Genomic DNA, 20,409 nt, shown 5'->3' on the forward strand with positions numbered 1-20,409 from the left:
CGACACCTCGTCCTTGCGATACACTACATACCCGGACGCGCTCAGCTTGTTGCCGGGGCCCAGCTGCGTCTCGTTCAGCAGCACTACGTCTATCTTCTGCTCCCGCCTGAAGTGGCGGAGCAGAGATTGCTTACTTGTTGACGCAATGCAATGCAATTGCAATTGCGACGCAATGACGCAAGGCGTTCCAGTATAGGATTTTGAGCGCTATTACTGCAGTCGGCCGCGGCATGCCCCTCCCTACAACGCACGCAGGCAAGCGGCCTGTGGCAGTTGTGGGACGAGTGCTTGAAGCCTTGGCAGCGATGACACTGCGACGGGCCCCGCTTTGATCGCCACGCCTCGACGATGACCCCGGGCATGTGCATCAACTCGTTGATGTCGTATATGCCCGGGGTAAGATTTGGGGTCTTCTTCAGGATCACCAGGAAGAGGCATCCCGGGCGCCCCTTCCTGGCGCGCAGCTCGTCGGGCTGCGTGTTTACTGGCAGCCCGCGGACGGCGACCTTCACGCTGCGCTCGGCGTCGGGGAAGTACGAGAACCATGATATATCGGTCCCCTCCCCCTCGACGCGGCGCAGATAGCGGTCGATCGCCCTGTACTCGGTTTCATCCCGGGGGGTGAAACGCACGCCTGTTCCATAAGTGCGTGCGCTTACCTGGTTCCCCAGGATGCTGGTGAGCTCCCGCAGGTGAGTCGCCCAGTTCGGAAACGACTCCACAATGATCGGCGGGTAGCGCTTGGCGATGGCGCGTGGAGATGGGAGCTGGAGTCTGGCAAGTCCGCTTTGCCTGTGCCGACTCAACCTGCTCCTCCTCCTCGCTAGTCAAGCGGCGACACCTCGCCCGCGGCTTGCCCGGAGGGATCGGCAGAGTGGCAAGTTTCGTTAACAAAACCTGCTCATCCTCTGGCGATGGCTCCTCCAAGCTGCCAGGCGGCATTCGCGCCAGGTCGCTCTTCTTCATCTCGATGTAACGCCAACCATCCGCGCAGCTTGCGCGAGAGAGGGCCTGACTCGATGACCCGGTCGATCATCACCAGGTCCGAAAGGAATTCGGTACGCAATGATAGCCCGGAGCTCGGGCCTGACACTTCATAGTCGGCAGTCCTTGGCGTCTCCCATAGGAAGGGCGTCCAGTGGGGATGAGAGGGGCGCCCGGGAGCTGAGCTCGACCGAGCTGCAATATATCTTTCACTGAAACTCCAATAGTCACCTTGGGGTCACTGAAAATCAGTGGTGGTAAGGTATTAATCACCTTGCCATCATAAACTGAGTTGGCTCCATTTGTCAGGTCACTCACTGCCACATTGCCTACTTCTTCTTAGGAATAAGCTTCTTATTATTTTTCTTTTATTTGTTTTTCCTTTGTAAATCAATTTTTGTAATCACTTTATGATTCTGACAATAAATGTGTTTATTATTATATTATTATTATTATTATTGTGGTGTGGCGAAATGGTGCGCGGGCGCGATGATCGCGCGGGGGTCGCCTGCGTACTCGCCGCGGCCTCCGTGTGGCTCTGAGAAGGGCCTTTATGGTCGGTGTGCTTCATCGAAGCACTGGGACGTCCGTCTGCGCTGTCTAAAACAACAACGACCACATCACCGCCCTCTCCGCACTTCGGTTTACACCGGCAAACGGCAGACGGTGCTGCGAGCGTAGCTGAGCTGCGACTGGCACGGACGAACTCCTCAGTGGGGCGACTAGCAGACCGACTCTACGAACACGAAAGTGGCGTAGTTACGCACAGGAAACAATGAAAGACACGAGCGCTGCAATTTGCATACACACGGGCATATAACAAAAGGCGACAGACGTGGCCTTCCACAGAGCCAGCTCGCTCTCGCTTAGCCTTATAAAGGCCGCCAACCAACCTCGCAGTTTCCGCGACAATGTGCCGGCCTATCATCACCACGTCCGAATGAAATTCGGTGCGTGGTGAAACGCCGGAGGCTTGAGCGGGCACATCGGTTGTCGGCGTTTTCATCTCACATGTGCAGTAAGGGCACCCGGGAGCCGAGCTCGACCGGGCTGCCCCATTGTTGGTGCGCGCGGGTCGCGTCCATGTGGCCCTGAGAAGGGCCTTTGGGCTCGGAGTGCTCCATCGCAGGCACGGGGGCGTTTGCCTCCGATGCTACGAATTAAATCCGCATCACCGCCCTCTCCACTTCAGCGGCTTTCACCGAAAAAGTGGGAGGCGATGCTGCGGTTGAAATTGGATACGGCAACAAGGGCGAACTCCTCGTGGGACGACTAACAGACCGAACTTTACACATGAAAGCGGCGCAATACGCACAGAAAGCGTAGTAAGGAAAGCACGTGCGCAGTAAAAACGTAATCTTGTACGACTGCAAACGACTGATGCTCACGGCAAACGAGCTGTCCAGCCATGACAGAACGCAGCACGACTGTAGGTCGCAGGGTTTGCGGGGGAGGGGGAGGGGGAGGGGGGGGAGGGGGATCATAACTCGATACAATTAACAAGGCCTCATGTACAATTATAACCTAACAGAAAAACTACCGGTGTGGGCAAGCGAGCGTTAGCGCACAATACGCTCGTCTCCTTTCCGAATGTGTTCCCGCTTTACTTATGTTGTCCGCAACACCCGTGAACCTGAAATAAAAACCAAATTATATACTTCACACATTATTTAATTAGTACACGAAATAAAATCAAATTACGCTCTTGGTCAAGTGTCTTGATTAGTATGTGCAAGGGACTTATAAATTCAACATTAAAAATAAAATTACATTATGTGATCATAGTAATAAAATAACTCCCAAGAAAGAAAACACTCTTATGACAACAATGTAACATATTTTACCAATAAATATGCGTCACAAAACCGAACCTGAGTAATTTTCTATAATAATCATTATATGGTTTTCAAAAATTCATATTTCAAAAACTAAGTTCCCGTCAATTGAAATTTCAGATTTAGGTTCCATAGGACAATAACTAACCAAAAAAAAATTGCGCTTCTCAACTTCTATAAGCATGACGCAATTTAGCCCAATCAACAAATCTCATCAACTTTTTAATATAATTATAGTCTAGCTTTCAGCCCGCGGCTTCGCCCGCGTTTTCAATGAAAAAACCCGTTCCCGTGGGATTTCCGGGATAAAACGTATCCTATGTGTTAATCCAAGTTACTCTCTCAATGTGTGCTTAATATTTGTGAAAGAGTAACAAACATAAATACAAACATATACCTCCTATCCTCATTCCTCACAAACTTCCGCATTTATTATATTATACTAGCGGTCCGCCCCGGCTTCTCCCGTGGTACATGTTTACGTTTTCTCTACATAAGAACCATCCTCGTACTTCAAGGAATATAATAAAAAAAGAATTATCGAAATCAGTTCAGCCGTTCTCGAGTTATGCGCTTACCAACATATTTTGCGATTCATTTTTATATATAAGATTATAGTACTAGCTTAACGCCCGCGGCTTCGCCCGCTTTGTCTAAAACCTAATAAATTATATACTAAAACCTTCCTCTTGAATCACTCTATCTATTAAAAAAACCGCATCAAAATCCGTTGCGTAGTTTTAAAGATTTAAGCATACAAAGGGACATAGGGACAGCGAAAGTGACTTTGTTTTATACTATGTAGTGAAGATGTAGGATAGGATAGGATATTTTAATAAGATTATAATTTACTTTAGGGCTGATTTTTCAATCGTTGGTTAAAACTTATTCATCGAATAACGTATTAAACTACCATTTCAAAAATGTATTCTAATTGTCCGTATTTGACAGTTTACAGGTTACATTTTAAAATGTTCGTGTAATACTTTATTGGACGGATAAATTTTAACCAAGGATTGAAAAATCGGGCCTTAATCTTATAACTATTTATCTCATTAAATCTGTTAATTACCGTAAATGTTTCCGGTTCTATTTGAATCTTGAAATCACTTGCAAATTACTCGGCTGTTCTTTTACAAATTGGTGTTTGAGAAGCTCACAGTCGACTGTTACATGTCCATTCCAAATATCCATTGTTTTCTGAAAATATAAAGGAAATTGCTTTTATATTATATCTATACTTATCTATACTAAAATAAGCTTTTATTGTTTGTTTTTAGCGTTTGTTTATTTGTATGTTTGTTTGAACGCGCTAATCTCGGGAACTACTGGTCCGACTTGAAAAATTATTTCGGTGTTAGATAGTCTATTTATCGCGGAAGGCTATAGGCTAAGAGCGACAGGAGCGGAGCAATGCGGGTAAAACCGCGGAGCACAGCTAGTAGTTTATATAAAGAGAATTCCTTTAGTAAATAGTATTAACTTGCTGTAATGAAGTGTTAATATTATAAGAACAGCATTATCATGAAATATTATGTACATATACCTCTATACCAGACTAACTGTGCCCATGACAGAGTTCTTGCTTGCGTAGATTCTATTCTTCAAAATTTGTTTATCAAATCCAAACTAAATCTTTCAAAATTTATTATTCAAATTCCCTCTATGAAAGTTTCATCAAAATCCGTCCAATAGTGCTTGCGTAAAAACTACAAGACAAGACAACAGACAGGCAAAAATATATGAAATATATTTTTTGTAGATTTTATGAAGAAATATTTTGAAATATATAAAAATTCTTTTCAAATTCGTAAAGAATTCAAATCTTTATCAATTTTAAATTTTATAACTGAAGTCACCGAGTTTAGATATTTCAAGTGATTTTTGTTATCAACAACTTGAAACAGCGCCATCTAGTGTCCCATAGCGCAAATTGCATACCTACCTGATTAAGAACCGATTCCTTTAACTCAGTAACAGCAAAAACGCATTTTTATCCAACTTATACTATAAAGCTGAGTAAATAACTAATATTATAAAGCGGTAATTAATATTTAACTGTTAGATAGTCCATTTATCCTTCTACACCTACTTTCTACAGAAAAACAATTTCAAAATAAAAAAAATTCCAAGAAAACAATAGAAATAACACCAATCCATACTAATATTGTCGAATGCGAAAGTAACTCTGTCTCTGTCTGTCTGTTAGAAAGGACATAGGCTACCTTTTATTGCGAAATATGTACCACGGGCGAAGCCGGGGCGGACCACTAGTCTCTCTATATAATATGTGTTCAGTTTTCTATTTACCAAATTTTCATTTGAATGCTACATGAGAAATTTTTAAATAAAAAACATTTGATCACAAGCTGGTACTTGCACTCGAGACAATTTGCAATACCATACCATGACATACTTATACTCTTTGAGTTTCTTTTTTATGTACAAATATACAAAATTGCTGTATTAAATTTACATATCTATACTAATATTATAAAACTGAAGAGTTTGTTTGTTTGACCGATCTAATCTCAGGAGCATCTGGTCCGATTTGAAAAATTATATCAGTGTTTGATAACCCATTTATCAAGGGAGGCTATAGGCTATATATCATCACGCTAAGACCAATAGGAACGGAGCAATGCGGGTGAAACCGCAGGGCACAGCTAGTAAATAAATATGTGTACATACCTGTTTGTTTCAATGGAAAGTTGGTCATTGTTTTATCATTATACCACACGTTGTTCCAAGTTACAATTTGTCATTAATTCTTAGATTCACATGATTTCAGGCCAGGTCTGGAAGAGATCACTGTCTGAGCAATAAGATAGACTGTTGTGCTCTTTTATTTATTATTGCATCCTTATTTTGTACTTCTTTCTGTGGTGCACAATAAAGCATTTTTGTTTGTTTGTTTGATTTCTTGGTCATTAAATAATTTATTCCATCAGTTCCTTATACTGCTGTAAAAAAACAAACATTATATATTAATTATTAATCACACTATGCTAATCAGATTCTAATAAGTATTTTTCAATTCAAAAGTTTTAAAATATATTCCAATTATGTTTTGTTTTATTATTCACTAGCTGTGCCCCGCTGTTGTACCCGCAGTGCTTTGCTCCTGTTGGTCTCATCGTGATGATATAATATATCCTATAGCCTTCCTCGATAAATGGCCTATCTAAAGGTACAATTCCGAGACGGGCCGCAGACCGCAAACTGCAACAGCAAACTGCAAGCGACAACACTTGTTTCTATGAACATCTATGAATCGCTGCGCGTCGCGTCTGCAGGCAGCAGTGTCGCCGCACTTAGAATCAATTTCATAGATGTTCATAGAAACAAGTGTTGTCGCTTGCAGTTTGCTGTTGCAGTTTGCGGTCTGCGGCCCGTCTCGGACTTGTACCTTAACACCAAAAGAGAGGACGTGTGGATGGCAGTGCTGTCTTTCTGTGATGCAGTGATGTCACAGAAAGAAAGTGCTGAGCGCGACCGGGAGCGTAGGAATCCCGTGCGTCGCAGAGCACGCCGCAGGGGACGTCGGGTCACTTAGTAGACCCGACGAGCTCTTGCCTTTATCGTTGCACATTCAATAGGCAACGCGAGGAGGGCGACAGACTGTTGTGGCTGCAGTCTGTCGTAGTGCTCGGCATGCGCGTAGGGTAGTCCGCGACTACATACGAGTGGATTGCCAATGGCAGGCGCGCGAGGGGTACCGTGAGCGTTCCCACAGGAGATCCCGGGATCCCCTCGCGCGGAAGTAGGCCACCGTGAGGTTTTGTAGTCAGTAGAAGTCTTCATAACCGTGCTGCTGCTTCCGAAGCAGCGGATATTATAATTTACTTTAATCTTAATATAACTATTTATCTCATTAAATCTGTTAATTACCGTAAATGTTTCCGGTTCTATTTGAATCTTGAAATCACTTGCAAATTACTCGGCTGTTCTTTTACAAATTGGTGTTTGAGAAGCTCACAGTCGACTGTTACATGTCCATTCCAAATATCCATTGTTTTCTGAAAATATAAAGGAAATTGCTTTTATATTATATCTATACTTATCTATACTAAAATAAGCTGAAGACATGGGCGTAGCCACGGTGGGGCAGGGTGGGGCGCTTGCCCCACTCTAGCTTTGACCTGGAAGGTAGGTAGATACCTAACCAAATCTAAAAATTGAAGTACCTACTAACTACTAAGCTTAATATCCGTAAGAAAATTCACACTCGATTCTCGAAAGTCGACAGGCGACACAGAAAATGCGACCTTTATAATTAGTAATATTTACCTCTAAATTGACTGACTATAACAACTAACAAGTGTCATACGCCCAGCGACCAAACGGCTGAAGATTTTTGGATCTATTTCGTGGTGTGGTAGGTGAACAATAAGGTGTTTTGAATAAGAATACCTAATTCGAATAACGAATTACACACGATAAAAGAAAATAGCTGAGGCTTCTATGTTACATGAACTGTAAGAAAAATGAGTATAGTACCCCAATTAGTTGCCCCACTAACTTATCCAATTTCACTTTTGTTGTGTTACACGTTCTACAACTAACTGATACTTTTTACTTTACACTTTTTTTTTCTAGTGCCTACACTAGAAAAAATGCATTCGCAAATGCCTTCGCAAATGCCTTCGCGAATGCCTTCGCGAATTCCATCGCGAATGCGTTCGCAAATGCCTTTGCGAATGCCATCGCAAATGCCTTCGCGAATGCCTTCGCAAATGTCTTCGTAAATGCCTTCGCGAATGCCTTCGCAAATGCCTTTGTGAATGCCATCGCAAATGCCTTCGCGAATGCCTTCGCAAATGTCTTCGCAAATGCCTTCGCGAGTGCCTTCGCGAATACCTTCGCGAATGCATTCGCGAATTCCTTCACAAATGCCTTCGCGAATGCCTTCACAAATGCCTTCGCAAATGTCTTCGCGAATGCCTTCGTGAATGCCTTCGCAAATGCCAGCGGTACGGCCGCCGGCATTTGAAGACCTGGATATAACTTTGGGTACATACTTGGTACATACAGTTGCTGCGTTACATATTATTTTTTATTGTTGCCCCACCTTGAGCCCATGGCTAGCTACGCCCATGGCTGAAGAGTTTGTTTATTTGTATGTTTGTTTGAACGCGCTAATCTCGGGAATTACTGGTCCGACTTGAAAAATTATTTCGGTGTTAGATAGTATATTTATCGCGGAAGGCTATAGGCTAAGAGCGACAGGAGCGGAGCAATGCGGGTAAAACCGCGGGGCACAGCTAGTAGTTAATATAAAGAGAATTACTTTAGTAAATAGTATTAACTTGCTGTAATGAAGTGTTAATATTATAAGAACAGCATTATCATGAAATATTATGTACATATACCTCTATACCAGACTAACTGTGCCCATGACAGAGTTCATGCTTGCGTAGATTCTATTCTTCAAAATTTGTTTATCAAATCCAAACTAAATCTTTCAAAATTTATTATTCAAATTCCCTCTATGAAAGTTTCATCAAAATCCGTCCAATAGTGCTTGCGTAAAAACTACAAGACAAGACAACAGACAGGCAAAAATATATGAAATATATTTTTTGTAGATTTTATGAAGAAATATTTTGAAATATATAAAAATTCTTTTCAAATTCGTAAAGAATTCAAATCTTTATCAATTTTAAATTTTATAACTGAAGTCACCGAGTTTAGATATTTCAAGTGATTTTTGTTATCAACAACTTGAAACAGCGCCATCTAGTGTCCCATAGCGCAAATTGCGGGTTGACTTTAGAAACTTGCGGCACGAATTTCGGCGTGATTTTAATTTTTTTCGATCGATAATAATGCCCCGTAACATACATTAACGGCTTTTCGTGCGGAAACGTGTAATTACAGAGAAATCTTAATTTTAATTTTGAGGTTATGTTCAAAATTGCTTGAGTAAGGCCGCGTTTCCACCTGCAAGAAAACTTCCGCGAGAAGTGTCCGACAGTCTGTCTGACAGCAACTTGCAAGTCTACTTGCAGGTGGAAACGCCGAGTTTACACATGCAAGCTGCTGTCAGACAGACTGTCGGACAGTTCTTGCAGAAGTTTACTTGCAGGTGGAAACGGGGCCTTACATTGACAAAACTACCTACAAGAATTGTGTTTGAAAGAGATAACAAATGTCAAAATGTACATTAAAAACCATAGTCCCTTCATAGTTCATTCAAAAGCATGTTGCTGAGAGACAACAATTCATACGGATTATTGGCGAATATTATATGATTGGGGCAACATGGGTTTGTTCATAAAAAAGTTAATCACTCAGATCCAGACAACCCATTTGTTGCCCCTGCTGGGACTCATACTCGAAGAATTGAGTCCCAGTGGCGTGTTGTAAAGAGATTTTTAAAAAAAAGATAACTATAACCACCCAAACTTCGATGATATTATTAAAGAATATAATATGTGGAGACGCTGATTGGAAAAAAATAAAATTGATCCATTCAATGCCCTTGTAAATTGTATCAAACATGTATAATTATTAAAAAAATGTTTTTTTTTATTGTATGTATATTGCACACAAATTGTTAGTAACAGAACCGAATCTGTCCACCCCGATTCCACGTGGTACTTGTCTGTCATACACTAGAGTGTATTAAAAAAGTCGGAGGCGCGGAGGAGCCGAAGCTACGAAGGCGAGTGAAGACTCCTGCCTGCAACGAGGTACACGGGGGCAAGCGCCACGTTCTGCAGTGCCGGAGCAGTCAAGAAAGCCCATAATCTTCAATATATATCTAACTACATTTCACTACATAGTATTTAAAACAAAGTCGCTTTTTCTGTCCCTATTTCCCTATGTCCCTTTGTATGCTTAAATCTTTAAAACTACGCAACGGATTTTGATGCGGTTTTTTTTAATAGATAGAGTGATTCAAGAGGAAGGTTTTAGTATATAATTTATTAGGTTTTAGACAAAGCGGGCGAAGCCGCGGGCGGTAAGCTGCTATAAATATAAACTCAAAAAAAAATAAAAAAAAATAGAAGGGGGGGTTTCCGCACCCCCCCACTTCACAGGGGGTCTCCCCTTACCTCCCCCCTCCCTTTTCCTCCCCTCCCCCCCCTTAATTCGTGCCGCAAATTACTAAAGAAATACCCAAATTGCATACCTACCTGATTAAGAACCGATTCCTTTAACTCAGTAACAGCAAAAACGCATTTTTATCCAACTTATACTATAAAGCTGACTAAATAACTAATATTATAAAGCGGTAATTAATATTTAACTGTTAGATAGTCCATTTATCCTTCTACACCTACTTTCCACAGAAAAACAATTTCAAAATAAAAAAATTCCAAGAAAACAATAGAAATAACACCAATCCATACTAATATTATAATTAATGCGAAAGTAACTCTGTCTCTGTCTGTCTGTTACTCAATCACGCCTAAACTACTGAACCAATTTGCATGAAATTTGGTATGAAGATATTTTGATACCCGAGAAAGGACATAGGCTACCTTTTATTGCGAAATATGTACCACGGGCGAAGCCGGGGCGGACCACTAGTCTCTCTATATAATATGTGTTCAGTTTTCTATTTACCAAATTTTCATTTGAATGCTACATGAGAAATTTTTAAATAAAAAACATTTGATCACAAGCTGGTACTTGCACTCGAGACAATTTGCAATACCATACCATGACATACTTATACTCTTTGAGTTTCTTTTTTATGTACAAATATACAAAATTGCTGTATTAAATTTACATATCTATACTAATATTATAAAACTGAAGAGTTTGTTTGTTTGACCGATCTAATCTCAGGAGCATCTGGTCCGATTTGAAAAATTATATCAGTGTTTGATAACCCATTTATCAAGGGAGGCTATAGGCTATATATCATCACGCTAAGACCAATAGGAACGGAGCAATGCGGGTGAAACCGCAGGGCACAGCTAGTAAATAAATATGTGTACATACCTGTTTGTTTCAATGGAAAGTTGGTCATTGTTTTATCATTATACCACACGTTGTTCCAAGTTACAATTTGTCATTAATTCTTAGATTCACATGATTTCAGGCCAGGTCTGGAAGAGATCACTGTCTGAGCAATAAGATAGACTGTTGTGCTCTTTTATTTATTATTGTATCCTTATTTTGTACTTCTTTCTGTGGTGCACAATAAAGCATTTTTGTTTGTTTGTTTGATTTCTTGGTCATTAAATAATTTATTCCATCAGTTCCTTATACTGCTGTAAAAAAACAAACATTATATATTAATTATTATTAATCACACTATGCTAATCAGATTCTAATTGCTAATAAGATTCTAAAAAGTTTTAAAATACCTATATTCCAATTATGTTAAGTTTTATTATACACTAGCTGTGCCCCACTGTCTTACCCGAAGTGGTTAGCTCAAATTGGTCTTAGTATGATGATATACAGCCCATAGGCTTCGTCGATAAATGGTCTATCTAACACCAAAATATTTTTTCAAATCGGACCAGTAGTTGACAAACAGACTCCTTAGCTTTATTATGGGACAGTGGAAATAGAAAAGAAGAATGTAAATAATAAAAATAAGGGTACATTTTAATAATAACTACATAGTATAAAACAAACGTCGCTTTCTCTGTCTATATGTCCCAATGTATGCTTAAAACTTTAAAACTACACAACTTTTTGATGTGGTAATTTTTAATAAATAAAATGATTCTCGAGCAAGGTTCTAGTGCATAATTTATAAGGTTTAAGGCAAAGCAGGCGAAGTCGCAGGCACATAGCTAGTAATACGAGACACATCTTAACAATTATTACATATATTATTTGAGATTGATACCCAAATTACTCAGCTCCTATTGGTCTAGTTTAATAATATAGGCAAACTACTATATAATATAATAATCATAAAAACTGACAGGATTTTTCAAATTGGACCCAATAGTTCATGGATTAGCATTTTCAACCATAAAACAAACTATTCGACTTTATAATCTTCTAATATATAAAAATCAATGCCACTTTTCGTTGTAATTCCATAACTCGAGAACGGCTGAACCGATTTCGATAATTCTTTTTTTATTATATTCCTTGAAGTACGAGGATGGTTCTTATGTAGAGAAAACGTTAATATGTACCACGGGCGAAGCCGGGGCGGACCGCTAGTATTAGTATAGATAAGAGATACACTAGGTAATAAAGTAATAAACTTACCTTGTCTTAAATGTGTTGTGGTTCATTGAGAAGCTGAAATATGAAACAGTTTACAATTAAAGCATTTTATAGTAGTGTGAACTGAGTTAATGCTAATTCTTATAATCTTGAACCGTACAGCCCATTCCGAATACTGTAAGCAGGTCATGAATACCACGTGTATACAAAAAAAAATTGAGTGAAATGAGCATTATTAGACAGAAATATGTAACTTTTGAATACGATATTCTCCTCAGAAAAGACTTAACTAACATTATCGTGTTCCACTGATCTAATAATGAATATAAAATAGATTTAAAAAATCAAATTGGTCTTTATAATTACTTCTCAAGTTGAATTGTTGTTTACTACGGCGGTAGATAAAAATAAAGCCTTCAATCATCAATGAAGCAAATTACCCACCTAAATAAACGCATTCGATATTTTGATTGTATTGACTGAAATATAACAAGCACTTTGCATTACATAATATTATGTTTTGTTAATACGTAAATAGAAAAATACTGTATATGTATTTGAAATACTGTACCTACGTATGTATTCGGTGTGAAGCAAATCTATAAAGTATTTTAGACATGTCTTTATCGAAAATTAAATAATACTTACTTGGGATTAAAATCTCAGGATAGATGGCTAGTTGACTGATGCTGAATAATTACGAGAAACCTGATAAAAATAACGTATTTAATCAGTACCTATAATCGTACCCTGCTGCGGGCTGCCTGCATGCCTGCAACGAGAGCGAAAATCGAAATGTGTTCAGTGTTGCCGCATACGTAACCGAAAAGTCCCAAATTTAATTTTATTCTTGTAACACTGATACCAATTAAATGTAATATTTAAAAAATTGAATGAATGAATGAATGAATGAATGAATGAATGAATGAATGAATGAATGAATGAATGAATGAAAAATTCTTTATTGTACACCATATAGGACAAATTAAAACACATAATAACTTAATTAACAATGTACAGAGGGCGGCCTTATCGCTGTTAAAAATTGTATGTTAAAAATTGTATGTTACGTGTGGTTTTTGAATTGAAATATATTTAAAAAAAATCATCCTATTAAAAAAAATTAATGAATATTTCCTGTTCATAATCAGACTTTAAAGAGAAGTAAATAATTAACGTACCGAATTGGGACTGTAAATCTCCCTAAATATTATTTTACGGAGGATGGCGGTAAGAACAAGCTCATTGGTCAACACAAGTTCTGTATTTATTCAGAAAACATACCGCACCCAGCTACATAGCAGCACCTTTCCGCGAGGACACGACCTACATAACAAAAAGCTCGTGCGCTAACTCCAAATATTTGCAAGTAGTTAACCTTAAAAAACAATATTGTGGGCACACTAATTTTTAAACGTCCAACAATATTGTTTTTTCTACTCACATTCACAATTATTACATTTAACACGGAAGTGTTATCGTTGAAAGTTGCTCGAGTGATTTTCTTTCCGGTATCTCGCGAAAAGATATCACTATATTTGTGCCAATAAGTAAGATGCAAAAATATTTCATATAACTAATCTTCCTGAAGAATCACTCTATCAATTGATGAAAACAGCATGAAAATCGATTCAGTAGTTTTTGAGTTTATCACGAAGTAATTAGGTACTTTGTTTTGAGTTTTGGCCATTATTTTTTCACTCGTAGACTACAAAGCATTTTAGTCCGCGCCTGTAGCACCAATAGCAATAAGATTAAGGTAAGTACTTATTATTTAGTATCCGTGGATATACGTCATGAAGTATACCTACCTATACATATAAATATTTTTTTTTTACTTTCTCTATGTACATATAAAAATGAATCCCTATTTCCCTTGTTCATGGCATCACGTGTGCACGGCTGGACCGATTTCGATAATTATTTTTAATCATATTTCTTGAAGAATGAGGATTGTTCTTATGGAGAGAAAAACGTCGACATGTACCACGGGCGAAGCCGGGGCGAACCGCTAGTTATAATAAAATTTGCATAATATGGTATCACCGATATCATTTGACCTTGATTTGACCAATCCCAAAGAATACACAAAACCATAGAGCATAAAATAACAAAGTCGAATGGACCAATCAACATTCGGGAGGCCATTGTTGAAATCTTCCATTTCAATCTGCTGATGTGGACACAACACATGGGTCGTTTTATTATTCTTCGTTCAAGAACGACGCGGTTTGACGACGCGGTTGGCGCAGTGGTAAAGTAACTGCCTACTGAGCCGACGGTCCCGGGTTCGATCCCCGGTCAGGGCAAATATTTGTGTGATGAACTCAATTATTTGTTCTTGGGTCTGGGTGTTATTATCTATATATGTATTTATTAAATATTATATTTATCGTCGCCTAGTACCCACAACACAAGCCTTAATTGAGCTTACTGTGGGACTAGGTCGATTTGTGTATTAATGTCCTATAATATTTATTTATTTATTTATTTATTTATAAGAACACGTCATATTATGCAGCTTAAATAATTTTGTGAATTCGATTACAACTTCTACGATAAATATGAGTAAAATAAGCTTATTTTTTATTAGTTTATTATTCTAAACATGAAACCAATTAATTTGTATTTCACATCAATTTGTAGGTACCATTATCATATTCATTTATAAATAATTCATAAGTAGGTAATATTGACTTAAAACAATAATTTTACTGGTTCAAATTTTCTTATCGAAATCTTTATTTTCATCTACCGCTTAAATTTATAATATTTCATTCTTAATAAATTTTTAAATAGAGCTAAGTTAGGATAGATGGTACTTATAATATAACTCAGTTAATAGAATTTAATTTTCTCCATTGCAATCAATTAAAACCTTATAAATACAGCTTATTTTTTTTTTTGGTATTTGCAATAAGTACCTACATGTTTAATAGGGGAAACTTGCCTAATTCGTACCACTTAAGGAGAACCTCAAAAATTTTGGAAATGAACAATGATACACAGTTATTTATATTAAGTAATTATAATTTCACTAATGTTCTATTAGTATTTCAACAAAAAATAACATATATCTTATAAACTTCTGAGAAATAAACAATTTTCAAAAACTTAAAAAAAGTACGATTTAAGACCATTCATCTTAAATCGTACTAGTATATTCTTAAATCGTACTTTGAGATCCTATCATTGGTTTACAGTCTTAAAAATCACAATCTTAATAATCTTCTCCTCTTTTTCTTAATTTTAATGTACCTAGATTAATTCTTATTAATACAGCGGATGGTCTTTACCAAATCCTGACAGTCATCGCAGTAATAACATTTTGTTTTTTAGTTGTCCCTGCACATAGCTCATGTAGGTAATTGTGAAGTATGGGTAGGTACCCATACTTCACAATTACCGCATTTAATCATGTTTTCTTTAACGTCTTCTTGACATATTTTGCAATACCAACTGTCATTTTCATCTTGTTCTTGTTTCTTTTTCTTGTTTCCTTTTTGAGGTGTTTTCGTTCGTTCGTACAGGTACGTTTTAAGAAGTTGCTGCGAGTACGAAATAGGCACAAGTATCAAAAGAATTTCAAATTTGCCGCAAAAAAAACTGTCAACGAACAAGCCGGCTTTACTATGTGAAATATATTCACAAATATACGCATAAATATAAAATAAACAGTTAAACAACTTATAAATTTATAAAGAATAGAAAAAATTCGATCACGAGGCGGGACTTGAACCCGCATCCTTCGCGCCATTCCGGGGCGGATGCCTAACCAACTCAGCCACTCGTGAGTCGTGACCCGCCTGAGCAATCGAATTTATTCTATCCTTTCAGTTTTATGTGTCTTAAGGGACACACCGCGCGCCATCTATTGAGATGATTTAACAACCATCCCAACCAATATGAAGCACTTTTCAGTGAATACAATATTGTAACGATGGAACACGACCTTTTCTTGAATTTTTTATGGCATTCGAATGCTTTATAAATATAAATTTATAAAGAATAGAAAAAATTCGATCACGAGGCGGGACTTGATCCCGCATCCTTCCGCCATTTTTTCTATTCTTTATAAATTTATATTTATAAAGCATTCGAATGCCATAAAAACCAAAAAATATAAATTCAGTTAAACAACTTATGAACGGTATACTTGGAAGACAGTTCTTGTGAAGTGTGCGAAAAAATTACTCAAAAAGTAAGAAAAAACTTACTTGATAAATATTTTAGTCGGGAGCAACGTAACAGGTATTTATTTGTCACATGGCAATATGGCCGACTATTATTGACATTTTATGCCACCAGAGGCGCTGGTAACTATTACCCAAGCCGAGATATAGACGAGGTACGATTTAAGCGCAGGTACGAATTATGCAAGTTTACCCTACTTGCTAATAAAAAAAGTTAACATTCCATATTTATATAGCTACAGGAGTTTTAAGTAAGTATAATAAATAGATACATATCTTATTTAATTCTTGTATTTTTTTTTTATTTTATTTGCTTGTAAGTACAGTTTGCAACTACCAGGGTGAATTATTCTCCGATGACCCACGCGTCCGCGTTATAAGACGTTAATATTTTAAGATAAATAGAAATAAGGTAAGAGAGCTTTGTTAATAACCCCTTAACTGCTATTGCTAAATACTAACCTACCGTTAGCTGATTTTGTACAATTCATATTTGCACGTGATGCAGAAGAATGGGTAGATTGACATCGATATCTATCTGTATATGTATGTGTGTGTGTCAGGAATTTAATAAATTGTAATTTATTGTATTATTGGCGTATGATTAGGTACTCAAAGTGCTTCACGCGTTCCAGTTTAATCCCAATTTAGGTATAATAACTAACTTAGGTACTTACTTACTTACTTTTTAATTTTTAAAGCTTGGATGGATTCATGGCAATACCATCAGGTCATAGAGTAAGCCGAAGATTTTGGTATCTTTGAATCTTACCAAAGAAGTTTCACTTCTGACGCGTGTGCTCGGCACATACGCTCATTTTTATTTATTTAGAGCTTACGTTTTTGAAATAATATGATTGAAAATAGAAACTACTTAATTAGGTACTAAGTTATCAAAATTATTATACTTAGGGGAAGCACCACAGGAAGCACCCCTCAACATAGGGGTTACCTAAATAACGTTGAGCATGTGTGCTGTCATTAAAATGATAAAATCAGATGCAACTTTTATTTAACGAAACAATTTTCATAAACTAAAGTTTTCAGAGCTCTTTCATGCAAATACAATAAGAAGCATTTATTACATTGACCATTCCTAAAGATAAAAATTGAATTTTTCAGAAGGCGAAGCTGCTATGTTAATCATTCCTCAATCCTATTGAGGTTGACGTCTATGTTCGCACACTACGATGGGAAATTTTATATCTAACGGATGGCTGGCTTCTGTCATAAGAAGCACCTGTACCTAAGTATTCACTCGGCTTGTTTAACCCACGTGGTATATGACAGCATAGCCTTTATCAAAATTGAGACTATAGGTAAACCAGAATCTGATGGCAATTAGGGAAATCAAAATTTTGAGTGTGCAACCCTAGGGAAAATGGACTGAACGATCTTGATACTGCAGACTGCTTATTTTTTATTTTGTCCTCAATATCATTAGTCACATTACATAAGTGGAAAATACTGTACTTAATAATGAGATATCCACTTAATATTATGTAGGTACATACTTACATGTATAATATAGGTACAATTATACATATTACTTTTATACAGGTAATACATATTATTATTTACACATACCTATATTTTGTATATTCATTACCAGTTTGCCATGTGAAAATATCGATATAGTGATAATGTAGATCAAAACTGCTTATAATTTTTTATAAAATAAAATAAAAATAAAATAAAACTATGTTTATTTTCGTAAGTATTAACAGATACACACATTATAAAATTGACTTGGACAGCTTGGACTTGAAGAATAGCCGTATTGGAAACTCCTGTAATAAGTTTTCATAAAATTATATTCTAATCAACAAACAATATTATAGTTACCTACATATAATATTTTTGAATTTAAAGTATCAAAACGGGTAAGTCCAATTTACCAATAAAATCTTCAAAATTGAAAATTGTGATGTGTTTGACCCTTCTTCATCGAATGTTTTTCTATACACATTATAAACAACACATCTTGCTTGTGATCGCAGCGGCTTTTTCGACATTTTCGAAGATTTTTAGACAAAATCCTAAAAATTATTCATCAACTGCAAAAAAGACAAATAATTTGACAACCAATTTGATAGTTGTCAAATAAGTTGCCACATGAAAATCTTTTATTTCTTAAATATAAATATGCCATCAGATTCTGGTAGACCTATACTATACACGAAAATAATCAATCAATTCGTACTAGTTGTTAAAGATTAGCGCGTGTTAAAACTAAGAAACTGGCCGTTTTTTATAGTGAAGAAATCTTGAATATATTTAACTTTTTAAAAGCTTTTTGCGTTTGGGAAATTTTTGATACTTTAAGATTTTTAAAAATGGAGTTTCTAAAACAGTAGTACCTAATTCATTGATTTGCAGATAGCGGACATAGATTAGGTACGTTGCGTTGACTTCTTCTCAATAAAAATATTAACTTATCATAGCACCAACAAATAAAATATTATTTTAATAGGTGTATTTTAAATTATTTCGTGACTATTTCACGAATGATATAGATAAGTCTGAAAGTTATGTGTGATTTATTTTCTATAAAAAGTTCGATTGTAGATTTTTCCCCCTTAATTTGGGGAGAATGCCCAAAGTTGGTATCATTGTCATTAAATTTGCAATGTTACGGAAGTGCGAATTAATTATTGAAATTGAGATTGAAATCGTTGAAATGAACGAAAAACGAAATTTTGACATTATATTATATTATGAATAATTAATTACCTAATATGAAGCGAATCGTTTAAAACCAACTTTAAAAAAGTAAGTTCTGAACTCGTCTAACGTCTTATTTAGTACGAAATGTGTACTGTAACTAGCACAAACTTCTGCTTTGTAAGACGTTATTTTTATAAAGTTCAGTTTCAATAATTATAAGTATAGACTATAGATAACGAATATTTTAACGCAATGGATATACTCTGTCTATCCGGTACGCTTTCACGCTGAATCACTGAACCGAGCACTGAACTAATTTGGAATAAATTTTATTTGGAACAGACATAGAACAAACCTTAGAAAAATATTTTGTTTACGGAATTTCTTGATTCGCACGGTTATAGCCCGCTTTACAATAAAAGCTATGCGGTAGTTTAATAAATATACCTAAGTAAGTGGCATGTATGGCAACAATTTAAGAGTAGGAAAAAAATATATTTATAAAAAATTCAAGTACTTACTCGTTTGTCGTTTCCCACCCTTCGATTTGTCCCGTTTAAAAATTAACAAATTGAAAAGAACGAAAAAAAGTATAATTATGTAAACCGACGTATCCATAGAAATCTAAATAGTTATTTAGATTTCTATGGACGTGTAGCGTCGACAAGCCAATTTATGAGTTATCGAATTTCAAGTGTAACGCTAAGAAAGTTCACACGGTAACTCATATATAAACAGTTCGTGCGCTATGCACAGACAGTCACGGGCTTGTCGGGACGCGGGTGGGTCGCATCAGGTCGAATATTAATTACATACGAATAAATACTTATATGTAGTTAACGAAATATAACCTTTGCGTAGTTATTCATCTTTTATTACACCCGCACATAACAAGCCCCTCCATTGGTGACTCCCGGCGAAAAGTGAACATTATTATAGTGAATTGCATAGATATCGTTTGTTAATAATTAAAAATGAATCCGGCAGTTCCAGTTCGAGCAGTTTCGTCGGTACAGTATACCCTTCTCGAGCAGTTAGCACAACTAAAGCAGCGGGTAAACCAGCTGGAATGTGCAGGCTCGAGAGGCAAATCGTTTAGCGGTCGAAGGTATGGAAATAGCACGCATCGTTCCGCATCTCAAAATCACGATCGTGCAGGAATATCAAAACAGAGAAGACCAAATTGGTTATGTTATTACCATTACCGCTATAAGAAAAAAATGCCAGCAAGTGCTTTCAACCTTGTGTGTGGCGGAAGCAGCAGGAGAGATGATCTATTAAGTTTTTAGTGGACACCGGCGCAATCAGAAATGTTTTAATTTTACCAGTGTCGAAAAAAACCGATTCGCGAGTGAGTGTCCTGTGTAGTGATTATAAACTATAGGTACGCGGCAAACGGTAGTGTAATTAAGACATTCGGTACTAAGTTAATGACTTTAGATCTTAGTTTACGGCGACCGTATTTATTATCGCCGAGGTAACACAACCCATATTAGGTGCAGATTTTTTAGCACATCATGGTTTGATTGTTGATTTAAGATCATGTCGATTAATTGATTGTTTAACTAAGTTATAAGTGT

The 20,409-nt window shown here is 37.0% G+C and overlaps 1 long non-coding RNA gene across 2 annotated transcripts; it reads right to left on the minus strand.

Moving 5' to 3' along the window:
- Positions 1 to 2,437: 2,437 nt before the first annotated feature.
- LOC123702100 lies at positions 2,438 to 12,749 on the minus strand. 2 transcript variants are annotated; one of them, XR_006752808.1, is made up of 7 exons: positions 12,618 to 12,749; positions 12,012 to 12,044; positions 10,776 to 11,047; positions 6,711 to 6,838; positions 5,511 to 5,779; positions 3,892 to 4,019; positions 2,438 to 2,617 (listed from the first exon to the last, which is right to left on the minus strand). It is a non-coding gene; the product is annotated as an uncharacterized LOC123702100 (long non-coding RNA). The 2 variants fall into 2 exon arrangements; XR_006752809.1 differs by lacking the exon at positions 12,618 to 12,749 and adding an exon at positions 12,130 to 12,249.
- Positions 12,750 to 20,409: the final 7,660 nt, after the last annotated feature.

This window comes from Colias croceus, chromosome 23 (assembly GCF_905220415.1).
Source record: "Colias croceus chromosome 23, ilColCroc2.1".
Lineage (NCBI taxonomy): Eukaryota > Metazoa > Arthropoda > Insecta > Lepidoptera > Pieridae > Colias > Colias croceus.